Source organism: Canis lupus, chromosome 28 (assembly GCF_048164855.1).
Source record: "Canis lupus baileyi chromosome 28, mCanLup2.hap1, whole genome shotgun sequence".
In the NCBI taxonomy this organism is placed as follows: Eukaryota; Metazoa; Chordata; class Mammalia; order Carnivora; family Canidae; genus Canis; species Canis lupus.
In genome coordinates, this window is record NC_132865.1 from 4,100,562 (window position 1) to 4,120,816 (window position 20,255).

Sequence of the window (20,255 nt, forward strand, 5' to 3'; positions counted from 1 at the left end):
CTCCCTGGAGCCCGGCGTGGGACTCGATCTCAGGACTCCAAGATCATGCCCTGGCCCAAAGGCAGGCGCCAAACCACTGAGCCACCCAGGGATCCCGAGTGGTACCTTTTTAGATGACTGGCTGAGCCACTACAGTTTATAAATCCTAAAGCCTTCCCTACCTAAAAATCAAATCAAAATGATTTAAGATGTAATTAGATGATCAAGCAAAAAGCCTCCCCTTTTTTCTGTGTTTACCATTGTATTTTCTATTTTGTGTCCATTCTGAACAATCATGCACATGAAGGTACTTCATAAACACGCTCCAGATGTAAGACAGGTTATTTCTCTCTATGACCAGCCCCAACTGCTAGGTGCTGGATCTTACTGGGCATGATTGCTTAGAAGGCCCTCTGTCACTTCAACCTCTAAAATCCCCACGTTAAACTCCCCCTCAAAAAAATCTGTTTTATTCTTGTGCTCCTTATCTCAGTTGATGGCACCAGTACCATCATTAAATTGCCTAAGCAACAAATCTCGTCACTCACTAGGATCCTTGGAAGCTCTGAGCACATACAATGGCACAGCCACACTAAATACACATGCATTTTAAAAAAAAAATTCATAGAGTTAAGTACTATAAAGAATCCAATAGAATTTGGATTTTAACCATAAGTTTTAGTGTCTTTTTTGAATTCTATGATGTTAAACTATTCCAAAAGTATTTTGGGGGCCCCTACTCTGTGGGTAGCCTCACTGTCTCTTGAGTGCTCAGCATTGTTAGACTCGTACCCTCCACACTCTCTCAGTTCATATTCTTTACAGCTCCTAACTGGTTAACTTCTTGCTCTATTTTTAAACTTTATCCCTTCCCAGTCATCTTTCCGTGTTTCCAGAATAATCTCTGGTAAACACAGACCTGATCATATAATTTCTCTTCTTCAAAACCTCCCATGGTTCTCATCATCATCAAAGTCTTCTTCTTTGCCTTAGACACAGGGGACATTCTGAGGAAATAACCTCAAAGTCCTTTTGGCAAATAGTACCATAGAACAAATAAAAAATAGATAAATAAACAAAACCAATCATTTGTAAGAGGAAAAGTGTCATAAGATTTCCTCTTTATTTTAGGGGTACCTGAGTGGTGCAATTGGCTGAGCCTCTGACTCTTGGTTTGGGTTCAGGTCATGATTCAGAGACATGTGTGTTTAATTAATAATTTACTCTGCACTGGGTGTGGAGCCTGCTTAAGATTCTCTCTCTCTTTTCCTCTGCCCCTCACCCTGCTCTCTGTCTTTAAAATAAATAAATAAATCTAAAAAAAAAGATTTCATCTTTATTTTAGAAATTATGGGTTTTGCTTGTTAGTAGCACTCACATCTGGCAATCAAGAGAATGGCATTGTTTCTGTCAAAGAAGAGACCGTTGGGAATGACTATTTGGAAAGCATTTTGATGATGTATTATCATAAAGAATTTAGAGCTTTAACAGAGTTAACATATATGTTACCAAGAAAAAAAAAAAACAATAAAAAGGTCTCAGAAACTGAGACTGTCCTAATTGAAAAAAGAACATTTTAAGCACTTCCATATTATTAGAACAAACACCAAACAGAAGAAAACAATTTGAGATAATACCATCTTGTCTGATTACGATATGACTAATTTTAAATAAATAAGATAATTTTTAAAAACTCCCATATTTGGGGACTTTAAAACTTCCGAATAACTAACGGGTCAAATAAGAAACTATGATGGAAATGAGGAAATGTTAGAATTAATGGTGAACAGAATATTGCGTATCAAAATTTGCTAGATGAACTCAAACTGGTCCTGACAAGGAAACTGGGCATTTTTCTTCGATTACTTGACACAAATTTCAAAACCAGTTAACAAACATCTTTTGAAGAAGTTCTAAAAAAACAGAATAAGCCAAAAGATAGTAGAAGTGAAGATATAATAAAAAATAGACATGAATGTTGTAGAAAATAAACAAAATTGAGATCACGAAATAGGAAAAAACATGTGACAGAAGAGACAAAATCAAAATGTATTTTTAACATCGACTCTAGGAGTTCAAATGTGCGGAGAAGCCACAGCAGAACTTGGAAAATAACAGAAGTAATGTGTCTATTGCTTCCAGTCAATTAATATGTGATCATTGTAAAAACATTGTAAAATGCTTGAAACAAGCCCAGAATTAACTACTAACATTTTCTTAGGAATCCTTCTGGGTAATTTTAGCCTCACTGGTCGTATAATGCAAATACATGCACATACACTCACATGATCCATATTTGTTGGTCACATGAATTGCTTTCCTATTAAATATTCCGTTCTATAGGTTTTCCATTTAACAATGCACCTCAGCCATTTTTCTTACATCAGTACATATGTATTTATTCAATTTTTTTAAAAAAAAAACATTGTTTAGAACTCTGCCTAGAATGTGTACTATAATTTATGATGGATATTTAAGTAATTACTAGACTTTCGCTATTGCTAACAGTGTTACAGTTAATATTTCTGAACATATATCTTTGCACATTATGAAGGTTTTTCTGTGAAATTGATTATTTGAACACACAAGTAACTCATGCTAATTGTTTTCAAGTATAAATTGTCGTTGATGTGCAAAAAAATACAAGTTTAATTATCTGAATCCTTAATAACCTTCTCTGAAAGCGTTCTGTATCCCTCAAGCAGAAAAAAAATAAGTAGATGATAAAATTGTCCCCTGTCTAGACTGAGGCAAAGATGGTGACATTTGTTTTCAATTATTAATTAAACACACATAAAGCCCTTTAGATGAGCAGGTGATATGGTTATTATTAGATGTGTTGCTTGTTTACAGCAAGGGCATATTTAGAGCCTGAGATCAAAGTTCTAAAGCTGATTTCAAAACAGTGGCATTAATTGTGCTAAGGCCTGGGACTCTGGGGAAACCAATGGAAGAGAATCAAAGTCACCTAAACTATAACAGAGTCGCATCATTCTGTCATTACTCCCAATCAGACCATTACTGACCACTACTGTAATCAAATCATTACATCTTTACTCAGACCTTTGCTCAGTGCATTGGTGCATTGGTGCCTTGGTACAAAACCAAACCAGACCAAAAAAAAAAAAAAAAAAAAAAACATTCCACCTGTTCTCTCTCAAGGAAGAGATTAACTATATGTTTGTGAAAGGGTTCTATCATTATTTGTACATTAACTCTTTTACTTAAAAAAATATTTCTTCATCACCTACTATATACCAAGCTCAACGCTAAGCAGTGAACACACCGTATTAAACAAAATAAATAAATAAATAAACAAACAAACAAAATCAAATTTCATCTGGGTCTTCACAATGCTCTTGCACCTGCCTCCATAGTAATTTTGAGGAAATATTTTGGCATATCCTCCTTCCCCACTATTCTCACTGCCTTATTCTAGCCCAAGGTCATTTTCATTTTTTTTCCCATAATTTTTTATAAGTGTTTACCCTGCTCTCAGCCCTGATCTATTAACCCAGTACTGTTGAAATTATTTTCCTAACACACCAGTCTCCTCATGCTTCCTAACTCAAAATCAGTTTCTGTGTTTTCTACGATGTCCAAAATGAATACATTCTGACACTTCCATATTTCCCCCAATCTATCCATCCAGCCTGCCGGCAGATGCATGCCTCCTCACCCTCTACGTTCAACACACACACACACACACACACACACACACACACACACACACAGAAGCTTCCCTCTCCAGGAGGTACGTGCTCCTTATTGACTCCAGAAATATGCCTGGAATCTTTGTGTCTGAATCTTAGTTCAAAGTCTAATTTCCAGTGGATTTCTTCCTTTATTTTCAATTATCTGAAACCTGCTCGTAAGTTAAGACTCAAGTTAAGCCCTAACTGGACAAAATTAGTTATCTTGCACTTGTTCTAGGATAGGCACCAAATTGAGTGCTGGGGTTAAAATAAATACACAAAGTATGGTGTTCTCACTCAATGACAGACATAAGTAATTGCAACATAAAATGACAAATTCAGGGAAGACATACAGAGGTTACTATGGAATTAGAGGGTTACTCAACACAATTAGAGGCAGGGGTAGAGACAAGGAAGGCTTCTTGGAAGAGGTTACTCTCAAGAAGAGTTTTGAAGGATTAGAAAGAGTTAGTCAGGTGAAGGGAATAGGGATCCTCCAAGCAGAGAGGTCATCTTGAACAAAGACATCAGTGGATGAACAGCACAGCAAATGAGTAGAGTTACAAAGAATTCAATATTGTAGAAAAGCAAAGCCTGAGGTAAATGGTTGTGTAAGAAAAAGGCAGAGAAATAAACCAAATGACATGGAACCACTGGCAAATTTTGTTAGGAAAATGATGAGATCAGAATAGAATTTGGATGCATTCCTTTGTCCATTGTATAAGGATGAGTTTGAGCATGTAGACTTAGAGCCTGGGAGACCAGTATAATAATCTAGGGCTTCCATTAAAGAAGTATAAGTAGTTACAGGGATGGAGAAACTGACTCAAGATTTAGGAAGTAAAGCACACAGCACTTGGTGATTACTTGGATCTGAGATCCAAGGGAAAAGAGAGATTCAAGAGACTCAAATTGTATTTTTTTCTCTCTTTCCATTCGCCCTTTCTCTCTTTCTCCTCTCCAATTTCTACCAATTTCCATTTTAACTGACTAAGTCCATGGTATACTCTTGAGTCAGGAGGAGGTTCGAGGAGGGGAAAGTGATGAATTTGGCATTGGGCATTTCCCTTTGAGTTATTTATTGATGTTCTGAATTGCTCCAAAGGATTTTGGGAAGTGCACGGAACTAAAAATTCCTGTAGGACAATGAGTTAGAGGGGATCAGAAGGATCTGGACCATTTTAGAGCTAGAGAGGGAACTGAAGCATTATTGACATAACACCACCAGGACCCCTGGAGTTTACTACCACTTCTGGTGTCAGGCAGCATCAGTAAGTGGATTTGCCCATGGAACAGCAGAAAGTGGAAGAAATGTGAGTTGATGATGGAAACTTGAGGAATATCAACTCTTAGGATATAAACAGTAACAGTGAAATTCATGGAAAAGACCAAGAAGGAGTGCTCAGAGATGTGTAGCTGACTAAAGATAGGTTGGCAGAGTGGCATAACGGAAACCTAGAGTGGGAAGTGTCAAGACAGAGGGAGTAATGAACCTTGTCAGATGCAACAGAAGAATCTATCCAATTCAGTGGGCTAGAGGCAGGAAAAGCCAGACCTCAGTCTACGAAGAGGTGAATAGGTTAAAGAAGAGAAAACTCAATTCCACATTCAAGAGATAGGAATGACAGGGAAGAGGAGAGAGAGGCTGATACAAGAACAGAGTGTGGTCACGGGAGGATCTCTATTCAGGACACAAGATATTCCTTTGTTGCTTATGTATTTAAGCTATTATGTTTCTCTAACAGAGACATGGCGCTGAAGGTCCAGGATAGAGAAGATAATTGATGGAGGAAATCATAAAAGAAGGCACTTGACTCAGTGCATCAATGGGAAAGGAAAGACCACTCTACTCTCTAAGACTAAAAGGAAGGAGATGAATTGTGGGCATGTAAGTAAGCGTGCAGCTAAAGAGGGCAGTATTGAGGGAGAGTACCCGCCATGATCTCATCTCTCTCTTCAAAGTAGGATACTTTCCCTAAAGTGGTCCCAAGCAGGTCTCTTCCTCCATTTGTACTCCTCTGGCACCATTTTCTGAGAGATTTCTCAATAATGCTCTAGAGTGCCTTTTATTTCTACACACACGTGCACACACAATGTTTAGCCAAATTATTAACTTTCCTGAACAACTAATATTGGTGCATATTGGCCAGCACATATGAACAAAATGGGCTTACTCTATAATTAAAGAAAAAATATAGTTTCAGTAGTAAATTCAAGCCCTCCAGAATATCACATAACCATATACAAAGTTGCAAGATTAAAAGAAAAGTTTTAAAAAAAGAAAAAAGTAAAGGAATGGAAAAAAAAAGTTAAGAATCACTGTCTATTTGTCTATTTTTAGCTCATCGGAAAAAGAAATGAACAATTCTAGACGCTCTTAATTATTTGAAATGTTTCTGTATTAACCAAAATGCAAGAGATAGAGACAGACAGACAGAGAGAGAGAAAGAGAGTGAGAGAGAGGAAGGAGTGAGACAGAATGGAAGGAGAGAAAAGAGAAATACATAGAAAAATAAATATTTTTGCTACGCTTTGGATCCTCCACAACATGGTGCTTGTGGCACACGGCAGGAGTCAATAAGTATATAGTGATGGGTTGAGTCCTACGTGTGATTCATACAGAAACATGTAGCTCCTTAACAATGGCATCATCATGAATAGTGAAGAACCTCTGAGAATTGGAAATAATTAAAATAAGAACTGGAGCAGCGCTCTAGGGACCTCGTGTACCCATAAGAAAGGACACGTGATAGCTCTTCCTGACCCCAAGGCCTCTGGGTGTTTTGACAGGCTTCATGATAGTGTGGCCAAGTGCATTGCTGCGGATAGCAGGCTCATGCCTGTTCTCAGATCCCACCCGGCAGCGCAAGGGCCCACGGGAAATAGGGCCAGACCTCTTTGGCTTCAGCTGTGTTTCCACTTCTATAGATAGCCATAATGCTCAAATAGAATCTGAGGAAGTGAGATATTTTGTAAACAGGAAAATGGGATTGCCATTTGTCCTGGTTTCACCCCAATGGTGGGAGCAAAAATAGTTGATCCCTTTGCATCACAGCAGAATTTTCTCTTTATAGCTCCACTCTGCGTCTTCAGGGACCTGCCTAGGAGTCCTGCAGAAAATGTGCTCTGTGTGGCCAGAGCAGTCTGTGCTTCGTCCTCCCTCGCTTTGCCCTCCTGTTAAGGGACTGACGAATACGACCTTACATGTTCGGGCACATCTTGTTCCTGAGACAGTTGTGCTCGCTAAAGCTAGAATAAGACAAATACAATATTCTATTATATATTGCAAAGTCACTAAGAGGCTAGATCTTAACTGTTCTTACCACAAAGAAGAGATGATAATTATGTGATGTGGTAAAAGTGTTAGCTGACAATAGGGTGGTGATCCTATTGCGATAGGGGAATGTATGAATGCACAGTACACCTTAAACTTCCACAGTGTTCTATGGCAGCTATTTCTCAATAAAACAAACAAAGATTTGCTAGGGTTGCGGTTCCATGAAGTCAGTTCTACTCTGCTTCAGACACCTTTCTACCCAGCAATGCATGGTGGCCTTCCTGTTAAAATTCTTTCCTGTGGTCGCCAAGCCAACAGTCATGGCTTTTGCCTACTTATCTGATTTGCTCTCTATTACTCTGCCGGGACTCTTCTCATGCTCTGAATACTGACTCACTCTCAGCCTCCTTGGCCCTTCCCAACAAAACTTTACAATTCTAGGAACTCCCAGTTCTAGAAATTGAGTCTACTGAAATAAAAACGTAATAACATAAGGATGTTTATTACAGCAGAACTGGTAGCAGCGAACTACTGGAAATGACCTTGGTACCTGTTAATGGAGAATGGTTGAACAAGGTATATATCCACACCGTGTAATGTCACCCAGATATTTGCAAGGTCTAGAAAGCTCATACTAATTTTTTAAAAGAAGTTGAATAGCAGAAGTTATAATGTGACCTATTTTTTTCCTAAAGGTGAAATCTTTATGCGTCTGTTGGTGTGTCTACGATTTTATATGCATGAGAAAAAATATAAAAGAGCGAGTATCAGATTGTTGAGATTGGTTACATCAGTTGAGTGGTTGGAAGGCTATCACATCTGTATTGCTGATGTTCTTAAGCATGAACTCCATTTATAACTTTAAGAATAAAACACCTAAAAATTCAAGATACCTGACCCTCATCCAAACTTGCAACACCTCAGGGGATTATATGAGAAGGCTTAAGCATAAATAAAATGAATAATTTTGTGGAGGGAAAAAAACTTGTAAACCTATCAAATTTCTTCTAACTCTTGGAAACAAGACATATTATTTTATTTTTTTTACAAAGATATTTTTTCTATGACTCTATCTCGTACCTCATTAGGAAATCCTAACAATGTTGATCCATTTTGAAGATCCACGTGAATTTTAAATAAGGAAGTAGCTTGTCTATTTACTTTCCTGATCACTTATCCCCAGTTAACACTTACCTGTTTCTTCTACAAAGAGTCATAGTCCCATTTTTAAGGGAAGGTGAACACAGATGCTTTATAGGAATGATCCTGTCGGCTGGCAGCTCGGTGTGTGTTAAATTCAAGCAAGCTACCCTGAGATGCAGAAAAATAAGGCCATTCTTCTCTCGGGTGATTTGTGAAATCTAAATCTTTTCTACGTATCAAGTATTTCATTTCAAAATTCTTAATTGGGACAAAAAATCTTAGAGACATTGAACACCATAGGCAGCTTTTGGGCATTAAAACAATTGTTCATGATTTTCCCCTCTGTCATTTTCACAGTCGACTTGTCACTCTTATGAAATGCCAGGCCTGCTCAGAGATTGACTGACACAGTACGGTTGGCATCTCACTGGAAGGTATGATTTAAAATAGTTTGATGTAAACTGAGACAAGCTTCCTGAGATACTGGGATCCAGAGCTATTGAACTGTAGAGCTTGATAATTTTTTACAAATCCTAATTTAAAAGTTTTCTAAATATAAAATTGAAGGATACTTCTAAGGCAGTTCCCTTATATAAAAATAAAAGTGTTCTTATTTCGGTTAAAAACTGTAAACTGGGACTTAATATCGTATTAGTCTTTATTTTCTAAAATTGTATTCTGTTCAACACTTAAGCTTAGGAACCTACCCTATGCTCTAGTATATTTATTCTTCATCATGACGCTGCACACATAGAATATGTTCGGAAAATGTTAAATGGGTAATAGAATTTAGTCATACACTTCTCTTTTTTTACACTTTTTTTTTTTTAAGATTTTATTTATTTGTTGGAGAGACAAAGTGAGCCTGAGAGAGAGAACAAGTGGTCAAGGAGGAGGGAGAGGGAAAAGCAGGCTTCCCGCTGAAAAGTGAGCCCAAAGTGGGGGGAGGGGGGCTGAGCTAAAGGCAGATGCTTAACCAACTGAGCCACCCAGTGCCCCAGAATTTAGTCGTACACTTCTATAAAACTTTTTATGCCCTACGAATGGCATTTTTATATTCAATTGAAATATTAATGATAGAATATTAAAGCAATATTAACAATAGAAAGACCAAAGGTCTAAAAAGAAATGGTTTGATGCCAAGAATTTTGTGAGTGGGGTGCACGCACATGCGCACATCCCTGTATAAAACTTTGTACATAAGATACAACCTATATAAACTATTAAATAATACAATACCTTTTCTTTCAAACTATCAATTCTTGCTTCTGAAGTAGCGTAGAGTGCAAAAACTTCAGAGAAAAACAAAAGTCAAATTGAGAAAGTGTGATTAATGGTGCTTTGTAACAAATAAATCAACATATTGAGGAAAGAAAGCAAATAGAGCAAGTGATGTTGATTGCTCCACTTAAAAAAAAAAAAAAAGGTTTTAAGGTCATTACAAGTGGCTACCCTATTTGAGGTTGAATTTGTCTATTCCAAATTTATCAAGAGTCAGAGAGCAGTCTCAGTGATTAGCCATTTGTGTCCATGCAGCCATAAGGCTATAATCAAGGATCCTCTAGAAACAAAAAGGAAGTTGTGTATTATTTAACTTTTTTTTTAAGAAATTTCCTTCTCTTTTTCTTCTTTCTGTTTTTCTCTCCTGCCCACTCATTTTCTCTTTCTCTTTGCTGTCTAATCATACATAATCCTTTTCTGAGCTGCTAAAAGCATTTCTCTTTGGCTCCTCTTTTCTCTTGGAGGAGTTACCTTTTTATCTCAAACTCACTGGAGACCAGCGCCCAGAATGGTAAGTAAATCCAAATTCCATGAGCACCAACTCATATCTGTGATCCTAAACTCATAAAGCCTTTCATCCTTACCAGTAAAATTGGGAGAAAAAAATTATTTCTCTTTTTTGAGTCAGGCTGCATTGCTAACATGAATCTAGAACTTCTTTCAACTCCTTTTGACACTTGATTTCCTCCCTGGCAGAAGGAAGCTTTCTTATTTTTTTCAAGAAATTTGTCAAAGTCTCTGAAAGTAACCCTTAAACATCTCCCCCACCAAAAAATAGCAACAACAACAACAAAAAAACCTGGCCCGATCAGTTAATGGTAAATGAATCAGAACCATACGGATTAAATTCCCCTTCAAAAACACAAGGGTTTAAAAATTAAGCAAAAAATTACTGACTGAAATGTTTGTTTGCCAAATCCCAAATGTTTGAAAAATAGTTCAAGATGTTTGTTGAACCTGAAATGGGCCTGAGTTATCCCTCCATATTTAATTCAGGCAAAAATAATTCTTACCAGCTGAATGCTCTAGTTGGTAGACTTGGTAAAAAAGAAAAATCAATAACAATATAGGAGAAATTTTTAAACTTTTTTTTAAATTTGAAGTTTTTTTTGCAGCTTTATTGAGATATAACTGACGTATGACATTGTGTGAATTTCAGGTGTATGACATGTTGGTTTGATACTCTTACTGATCACCACCATAGCATGAGGCCTGCAACAGGCCACGTAGCTCCCGTTGCTTTCTTGTGGTGAGCATACTTAAGAGCTGTTCTTTTTTTTTTTTTTTTTTTTTTTAAGAGCTGTTCTTTTAAAAATATAAGCATTCAAATTGAAAACCAATTACCTTTGAGAAAGGTATTCTAGGAAGATGTGATGACTCCATTCTGGATTTTCTAGGATACCCGGGACACACCCCAAATTACGTTTTGACAAGTTACGTAGAAATTCACCTACTGCTGCAGCTTGTGTCTTCCTATGCTTTTCAGTTTAGCTATTTCCTTTGGTAATATGGCCAACAAATATTGTGGGAGAGTGAGAGTGACCATGTCAAGGGCTTGTGCCGGAAAGAAAAATCTCTTCCCCAGGTCACTTTGGCCTTTAGCGATTATAAGGATTTCTATTTAGTGACTTCATCACCTGCTCTTACAGATACTGGCCCCATCAATCTTGATGAGAAATCCACCCCATCCTAACAGATAGGTCCAAGACTAGCTAGCCAATAAAGAAGTGTGTTTGCTAGAAAGTTTAAGTTGATAATAAACAGTTGGTGAGTACTGTATGTAAATAACATACTTTTCCCAAATATCTTTCCTGGGTATAGAAGCCTGATGAAGCAAATGGATGGAGAGAATGGAGAACAGACATTGTTGGAAAGAAGTAAAAGAGAGAGGAGACTCTTAAGTATGCCCTGTTAGGGTGTGACTTGGGGCCAACATAGTTGCAGCTGCGTATGTTCTAATGGGAAGAAACTGGAATTTCAAAATGAGAAGGGTTTTAGAAATTATCTAGGCTACAGCAGCTTCCTCATCTTCCAATTTCCAAATATTTCACTCCATAGACTTAGTTTTAGAAAGTTGTATAATGGTAACCTCTATCCATCATTTCCGCCTGCTATCACTAAATTTGCACAAACTTAGTGGCTTGAAACAATACAAATTCATCCCTGTGCAATTAGGCAGGTAAGAAGTCAAATACAGGTCTTCTTGGGCTAAAATCGAGGTCTTAGCACATGTGCATTCCCTTTGGAGGCTTCTAGGGGACAATCTGTTTCCTTGCCTTTTCTAGTTTCTAGAGACGACTCACATTCTTTGGCTCCTGGCCTTACTCCTCCATCTTTTTTTTTTTTTTCTTTTTTTTTTACTCCTCCATCTTTAACCCCAGCAATGCTGCATCTCTTAGACTTTGCTCGTGTGTTCACATCCCTCTCCCTCTCTACTGCCTCCTTCCACTCTTCCACTTGTAAGGATTCTTGTGATTAATTGGGCCCAAGAAGATAATCCAGGATAATCTCTCTATTATAAGGTTAGTTCTTTTAGTAACCTGAATTCTGTCTGTAATCTTAATCCCCCTTTGCCATGTAACATAACATATTCACAGCTTCCAGGGATTAGGACAACATCTTAGGGGATAGAGTGTGGGCATTATATTACCTGCTGCACACTATAATCTCATTTGTAGATGGAAGCCCTATGGGAGAGAGGGATTAGACTGTTACCTTTGTGGCATATTTATTTTTCTCCATGTTTCTAGGTGAATGGAATGACATAACAATAACCCGCCACTTCTAGTAATTCTGCTCCATGATTCCAAAACTAGAAGTGTGTCTTATCTATTTCTTATAGTCCAAACATTGATTTACTTTTAGGTCTGGGCAGGCCAGTATGTGAGCTAAAATAATCAATGAATCTTTAATTATTGAGTGGCTACATGCCTAGAAGTGGACTCTCAATGAAGATCATGCACTGGTGTGATGATTTGAGGATTTGGAAACCAAACAGCTGCAATGTAAACAAAAGCAGGTCTATGTAATACGGAGTTGGGGTCCTTTTCTCCTGGTGGTCTGGAGTGTTTCCTCAATGTAGATTAATAACTTTTTTTGCCAATGAGGGTAACGAAACGCTGCAGAAAATAAACTTTTAAATAACAGTGGAGAAAGTGTTGGCCTTTGTGTGAATGTTCTGAGAAGTAAGCATGAAAAAAAATAAAAAAAATTTAAAATTAAAAAAAAATGAAAAGTAAGCATGGCACTAAGCTCTAATCTCCTAAATTCAGAAATGAAAGGTTTATGGGGGAAAACAAAGCATTTAACAATTTTTTTTGAGGCACAAACAGTACTAAAAAAATAGATAAAATATAATGTAATTTTCCAGCTACATAATACAACTAAAACGATACAATTTTCAATTAATTTTAATTAATTAATCATAACAGGGATGTACTTTTCTCAGATTTATTAATATCATTTTTTCTATTGTCTCATCTCTTCACCGTTCCTTATATCATGAAATATTTAGCACCATGACCCATTCTGTCTGTATAGGAGGAATAAATTGAAAAATTAAATGTGAATGTATTTATAGTGTATGAATATTCATATATTATGTATGATATAGAAACAATAAGTTGAAAGGAATGAATCAATGAATGAATGAATGAATTGATAAGAAAATATGAAAAACAGCTTTGAGCAAATATTACCTCAATGTTTAGATGTTCTGTAAAACAGTACTTTAAAAGTACTAAAAGAGAATGATAAACTATTTATCAAGATCTAGCGAGCCAGAAATTTTTAAAAATACTTTTTGAGTCCATGCTACATGACCATATATTGTGATTTCTAAATTTCTCTAAGTCCTGAATGGAAACATCTACTTGGTCAGAGGGACACAGTGTATCAACAGGCTTTTTAAAGTTTTCATTTTGGGAAGTATGGTCCAGTCTCCTCTCTATTTTAGGACCTCTCGAGTTATACAGGGATTTGCATGCTGGGCAGTCAAAATAAATGTCACTGAGTCATGAAGACAATCTTAATAATGAAACAGTTGCTTAATATCATGGGCATTAGTAATATCTATTAATTTATTGAGGAAAAAATAACCAGCTGTTGTTTTAAGCCCTTTATACACCAGGCTAGGGTCATTTTTTTTTTTAAACAATATTAAATTAACAAAACCCTTTTGATGAGCTACAATGGAACCCAAGTGAGTGTTGCATCTCCCTTCGTTCTGTTGTAAATAATGATGATAAATCCACATATGGAAATCCTAATTTAAGTAGTAAATCCCAACTTTAAATTATTTCTGGGAAAGTAGCAAAGATGATTTTTGCATCGCTTATTTTGGAGAAGAGATGAAATTAAAACTGAATACTGAGGAGCATGGGGCAAAGCAAATGATCTTAAATCACTACCATCTCCTTTCGATATAATTAGGGCCAAGTCCAGCAACTAGTTTCCAAAGTTACTGGACTTAGTTACCAAAATATTGTAAGCTTTTTTCCCCCCTCTCCAGTTCTTTAAATCTAACAGTGTTCTAGAATTATGACGGACAAATTCTACCTGAAGAATGGCCTGGGGATTTTAACCTCAGAGGATGCTTTTCTAATTATTTTGATTTGTTCTTGAAGGCCCATGCCAGAAAACATGTGGAAGACATGAAACCTGACAACTTAAAAAAGTTGACGTCATTACTCCAATATAAGGTATTATTTCCCTCAATGACTTTTTTTCCAGTAATTTCGTCAGGATAGATCTTCAATGGAACTGTAAATTTTTCTGAGTAGTATTTTCTGCTCTTCCTACTATCTGTCTCACACCTCAAACATATTTTGGTAAGTGAATGTTTATGTTATTACAGTAAGAGTTTTTGGAGTTTTTTAAATGTATATCATTTAAGGATTTGAGTCTGAATTAAATGAATAATCATCCCATACTTCTCTTCTGTAGTCTTTTTCCATATATTCTGTTGTTTGATATTCGAGGAACCCTTTAAGGCAGGACCTCCTGCTCCTTTCATGCCACACAATCTCCCTGAGAACTATTATTAACAATTGAAATTTCAGCAGCGGAAGGCTCTCCTCCCCTTGTATGCTGCACGCTGAGCACTTCTTAATCAGTCTTCTGCCCAGAGTTGTGCACTCCTCTATCCAGTTTTCTGCCGGCATCTCCACCTGGATATCCCGTAGGTACCCCAAACTCAACATGTCTAAACACTCATTGCCTTCTCCATCACACACGCTTTGCTGCCACCATTCTCGGGTCTGCCTCCATGAGTCCTCTACTTCATATTCTTGAGTCATCTCTGTTTTTGCAGATTTGACCTCCCAGATATTTCTTGGCTCTTCTCCAACCTCTTTCTCCCAGCCCACCACCAAGAGGCTCTTGCTGGCCTCCTCTAAATCCATCCTTTGCAGAGTCACGCAAATGAATTATTTCAAATCTGCCTACGATTACAGCATTTTCCAGAAAATTCTTTATTGTCTTCAGAATTAAATCCACATTCCTTTTTTTAAGAAAAAAATTTTTAGTTTATTTATTTATTTATTTATTTATTTATTTATTTATTTATTTATAAGAGACAGAGAGAGAGAAAGAGAGAGAGAGAGGCAGAGACACAGACAGAGGGAGAAGCAGGCTCCATGCAGGGAGCCTGATGTGGGACTCAGTCCCGGGTCTCCAGGATCATGCCCTGGATTGAAGAGAGTGCTAAATCTCTGAGCCACCCAGGCTGCCCATAATTCCACATTCCTTAATGAAGGACGAAAGACTTTTTGTGAGCCATACTATACTTCCCAGCATTCTTTTTTTTTTCCTACTCAAAGTAGCCAGGGTTGATCCGTTGTGGTTCCATCTCATTGTCTGACACTTCTTGCATTCTGATGGCATCAAATCACTTGAGCCCCTTAAAAAGGCACTGTTTTCCAATGTCCTTTGCCCCCTTGAACTGGCTCCATTTCATTAAAAGTGGTGATTCAGAGTCTTAGTTCATATGTCACCTCTTCCTAGAAGCTTTCTTTTAGCCCCTTCATACGTCTATACCCATGAGACATGAGTTCTCCTCTATGTTCCCACAAACTTCTATGTTCACCATTACAGGTGAACACAGGGTCATGTGAAACCTGAGCATTTCTTAGGAAGAATACCTCAAAATATCTAGGGTCTTTCTATTTCCATGTCTTACACTTTTTAGGCCATGTGTAAATATTTGCAGTTGAATGAATAAGAAAAAGATACTAGAATGCAGGTATGTAGGTATTTCCAGCTCCTTTTTTTTTTTTTTTTTTTGGTTACACCATGCTGTCTCTAATGCTGATCCTATCTACTTCAAAACTAAAATAAGTACTGCAATTTTGGTAGGACAGAAATCACTAGTTTGAAATGTTACATTTTCATAGTTTGATACCATACACAATAAGTAGAATTTTAAATGAAAATTGATTGATCTGGTAAAGTGTTCATATTCTGCTGGCTATTTTCACAGTTCTGGTCCAAAATCATTATAATATAGTTTCTACTTCAGCATTCATCAAAACTATAAAAGAAGTGTTGCCATTCATGGATGTATTAGTGCAACAGGGCCCAAATGCTGCTTTCAAAGACTATTTTCTTATACAGAGACATTTTACAGTCAGGTAATCATCTTGTTAAACATTTCCTATAAAATTTTAGAAATCATTACCTGGGAGTCTATCACTGTGGCACTAATCACACCTCTACAATTAAGCTTATTTCAACTCTTTCACTAGAATTCTTTTTCTTTAATCAAGGGTTTATTATTGGACTGTTAATGTGAAAGTTGAAATAAAAAATCTCGGCTCAGGAATGAATTCTAATAGCAGTTATAGAAAACCCTGAGAAATTCTAATATTTTTCTTTGAAATTTATGTTAGGATGTGGGTTTAATTTCCCCTCCCCGTTTATTTCTTTTTTTTCCTGTAGAATGATTTGCCTTACTTAAGGGAACCGAAATTTTTCCTCATGTCGTTAAGAATATCCTTAACCTAGTGCATTTGGGCTTTCCTTGATATGAACACAAAAGCACAATTATTTTATTAACCTGGAGGTGCAAATACAGTCAGCCTGGAGATGTTTCCTACTTTTTCTACAGCACTCAGTGGAAGTACAGTTTTGACTTTTGTAAGGAAAAAGGATCAGAAAGTAATTTTATCTTGCCAGAGGAATCAAACATCTTTTATACCTCCCAAGAGTTTCACTAACAGAGAAGAGTTTTAAGTTCAAGGACAACACATATCTTAATAATAAGCTAGTCAGATTGTGCCTTGAGAATGAACTAATTTGGGACAAATCTATAGTTTTGAACATGATTGCATTTGCTACACACAAAAAGCCTATGAATAATCAAAGCAACCCTAAACTTCTTGAACTCCCTGCTGCATTCCTCCTCTGTCTTCACCACCACCCCCCCAGTTCAAGTCCCAACTATCTGTCACCTCGATCAATATCTTTCTGTCACTTTACATCATCTCTTTCTCCTTCCAATCAATTTTCCCTGTGATAGCCTGTGAGATCTGTGTTTTTAAGTGATCATATGTTTTTAAATTAGAATACAATACCTAATGGCTTCACTCATTTTGTGTTTTAAGGCAAAGAATAAAGCCCTTGACACAAGAGGCAGGCATTGCTATTAACCTAGCCTTACATCAGTCCCCATCTTGGTTGTCCCTTGCCCACCTTACCCAACGAGCTAGAAAAGCTAATATTCACTTCTCCAGCCTTTCTTGCACGTGCAGCTAGGAGAGGGCATGTGACAGATTTCTGACCAGTGAGGTATAATTGTAAATGGGCTGAGAACCGAGAGGACCTTTGCTTTTTCCTATGAAACAGATGGATGTAGCTGATGCTGCTACCCTTCCTTCACTTCTTCCTGCCTTGAATCTGGCTGTGATGCCTGGGGTTTCAGCAGCCGTCTTATGACCATGAGATGATGAGTGTGAGGATGAAAAGCAGCCCACTGACCCTGGACAGAAGAAAAACAATAAATCTGGGTCTCCAATGACAACAATGGATGGGTGAACATTTAATGTCCTTAATTGTCTACCGCTAAAATCTTTGTTATTGAACTCATGTTTTTTAAACTACTGTCATTAAACTACCTTCCATTACTTGAAATCAAAAGAATTCCTAACAGAATTACATGGCTTACGATGCTTGCTAAAATTCTTCCACCTTCCAGTGATATTGGTGTTTTCTGAGTTCCTAAAATGTTACTCTCTGCCTTGGCGATTTCAATCATTACCACCCAACCCCCCACCCACACCCTTCTCAATCTTGTTAACAACTTCTCAATCTTCAAATCTCAAATAAAATATGTCTAAGAGACCTTATTTGATCCCTAGACTAGGTCATCTCCTTCAATTATGTACTCTTGTAGCTTCCACTGATTATCTGTCTTGGCACATATTACAAGTACATATTTATTCATAGGAGTATTCCATAATGCTGTCTTTTCCATGAGCTCTGGTAGGGTTAAAGCTATATTGTTTACTATTGTCTGCCCAATTTTTAGCAAACAGTATGGCACCGAACAAGCATTCAGCTACCTCAAGAAAGGAAAGAAAGAATGAAAGAAGGAAGGATCAAAGTTCATGAGAACAGAAATCTCAAATTTGAAGTTAAACTTGGGTTGTCCTGTGACTTTGTTTTCTATCTTGTGGTAGTGATATTTTCCCTGCCAGGTAAGTATTGCTTTTTCTATCTCATATGTGAAAACAAAGAAACAGCCTAAAAAGAATGGTCTGTATTTTTGAAACCCAATATGAAAACATCATAATGCACCTGAGGCAAAAAGTGTTAAAAGAAAAATTTATTATTTATTTATTATTTTGGTTTTCTTTTATCTCACTTAATTTTGCTTTTACCAAAAAAAGAAAAAAAAATAAGAAAGAGAAAGAAAGAAAGAAGGAAAGAAAGAAAGAAAGAAAGAAAGAAAGAAAGAAAGAAAGAAAAAGAAAAAAAAAGAAGAAGGAAAAAAGAGAAAAAGTCGAGTTCATGTGCCCTGCTGCAGATTGGTGTTTGGTTATCAAAGCAGCTTGGTCAGAGAACCAGGAATGGGAAGAGTGACCAGTCTTGACATTGGATTTCATGTTTTGCTAAGGATCCAATAGAGTCCCAGACGTTTATGCTTGGTCTATAAACTCTGAAACTATGAAATTGTATAGCAAATTCTGGTTGTACGTGCATTTTTCTAGGAAGAGAGTTAAGAGCCTTAATCAGATTTTGAATAGGGTTTTAGTTAAGAATAGGTTAAAGTTAAGAATCACTGGGTCAAGTTACTAAATATAGTGGTGGTGTTGGAAATCAGAAGTTATATCCTTTTTAAAAAGATTAACATAGGTATTTACTATATGCATATTTTGGAGAGATATAATTGCACTGTAAATAAATTCACGTTTTATGGTTTTCAAAAATCATTTGATCAGTTAATCTGTTAATCTGCCCCTTTGCAATGAACTGAGATAATGACACTTCATATATATATCTATGCTAAGCTAGTTAAATGCATTATGTCACTCAATTTTTCTAGCAAATCTGCAAAGCTACTATTGTTATCCCCCTTTTCCCGATGAAGAAACTCAGTCTCTAATATTTCCAGTAGCACGCTCACTATCAAAGCTGAATGCAGGGAGAAAGTAAAGTAATACTTGTCCAGCCTTCGAGAAAACCAAGACTTGTGTAAATGAGAAAATAATGATCATTTGAAAGTAATATGTGATAATGATCAAAGATATAGTATAATATTATTTACTATCCTAATCCTATTAGTAGTAGTAATAATAAGCACTTTAAGATGTGAAAAAAGATCCTTTGGGATGTGCTTGGACTGTGAGCACTGGTTAAAAGCTGCATAGAAGAGAAAGAGAAGATTTTAGTCAGCTGGGGTTAAGTGAGCAGGATTGGGAATGACAACGTGAGTTCCAGGGGCTAAGGAGTCTGGCTGAACTAGGGAGTGGGTTCCTGTTGGAGCAATGAGAGGGAGATAAGGTTGGGAAGGATGTCTGGGGGCAGTCCGATGGTCTTGTGTACTAAACTAAAATGTTTGACCTTTAGCCTTAGATAATGAGAACCACTTGAAGAGTGTTCTGAGCTGGAAGGTGACATCATGCAAACTGTTTTTAGGAAGATTAATTTGGTACCAGTTCACCAGATGGACTGGGAAGAGGCAAACCCAGAACAAGGTGGTCCAGCCAGAAAAGCATGGAGAACTGAGAAAAAAAAAAAAAAATGATGTGGAGAGAGAGAAGGGAAGAAGGGAGGATTTTAAAGGCCATCCCAGGAAACAACTGATTATGCTCAGTGGAATTTTGTTTCTTTAAAAAAGAGCTCTTCCCTTAAAAAGGGGAAGCCACCAGGAAGCCCCACATCTGTGACGTCAGACTCCGAAGGAGCTCCTTGTACCTCATCTCCACCCATTTCACCTCTACTTCTCCTTTTCGCGTGTCCTGGCTTATCCCCTTTTTTCCTCTCCAGTTTTCATCCCTCGACTTATCCAATAAACTTATTCTATTCCTGTTGAAGGACAAGCACAGATCTAGTGCTAGAAATACAACAGTAACTGAGGGAGTCAAGGCCTCAGTTGTGATGGAGCTCGCATTCTATTGTTGATAGACAGTCACCAAATAAATGAATACATCCACAAGGAAAAGGGCACAGAATTAAAATAAGGTAATGTGACAGACAATGGCTGGGGGAAATGTAGGCAGAGTGTTAAAGTGGCCCTTCTGAGAAAGTGACATTTAAGCAGAGATTTGAATGACAAGAAGCAGACAGCCATACAAAATATTGGCAAAATATATATATATATATATATTTTTTTTTAGTGCTCTGGGTACAGGACATAGTGCAGTGGCCTCAAGACAGAAATG

The 20,255-nt window shown here is 37.1% G+C and overlaps 1 long non-coding RNA gene across 1 annotated transcript in view; it reads left to right on the forward strand.

The window, feature by feature from the left end:
• The window catches only part of LOC140620115 (uncharacterized), a 36,783-nt gene extending 18,616 nt beyond the window's left edge, over nt 1–18,167 (forward strand). The window contains exons 3-7 of the long non-coding RNA XR_012019853.1: nt 5,420–5,562; nt 8,452–8,528; nt 14,001–14,075; nt 17,218–17,402; nt 17,900–18,167. This is a non-coding gene — a long non-coding RNA (uncharacterized lncRNA). The remainder of the gene's footprint in view (nt 1–5,419; nt 5,563–8,451; nt 8,529–14,000; nt 14,076–17,217; nt 17,403–17,899) is intronic.
• Nucleotides 18,168–20,255: the final 2,088 nt, after the last annotated feature.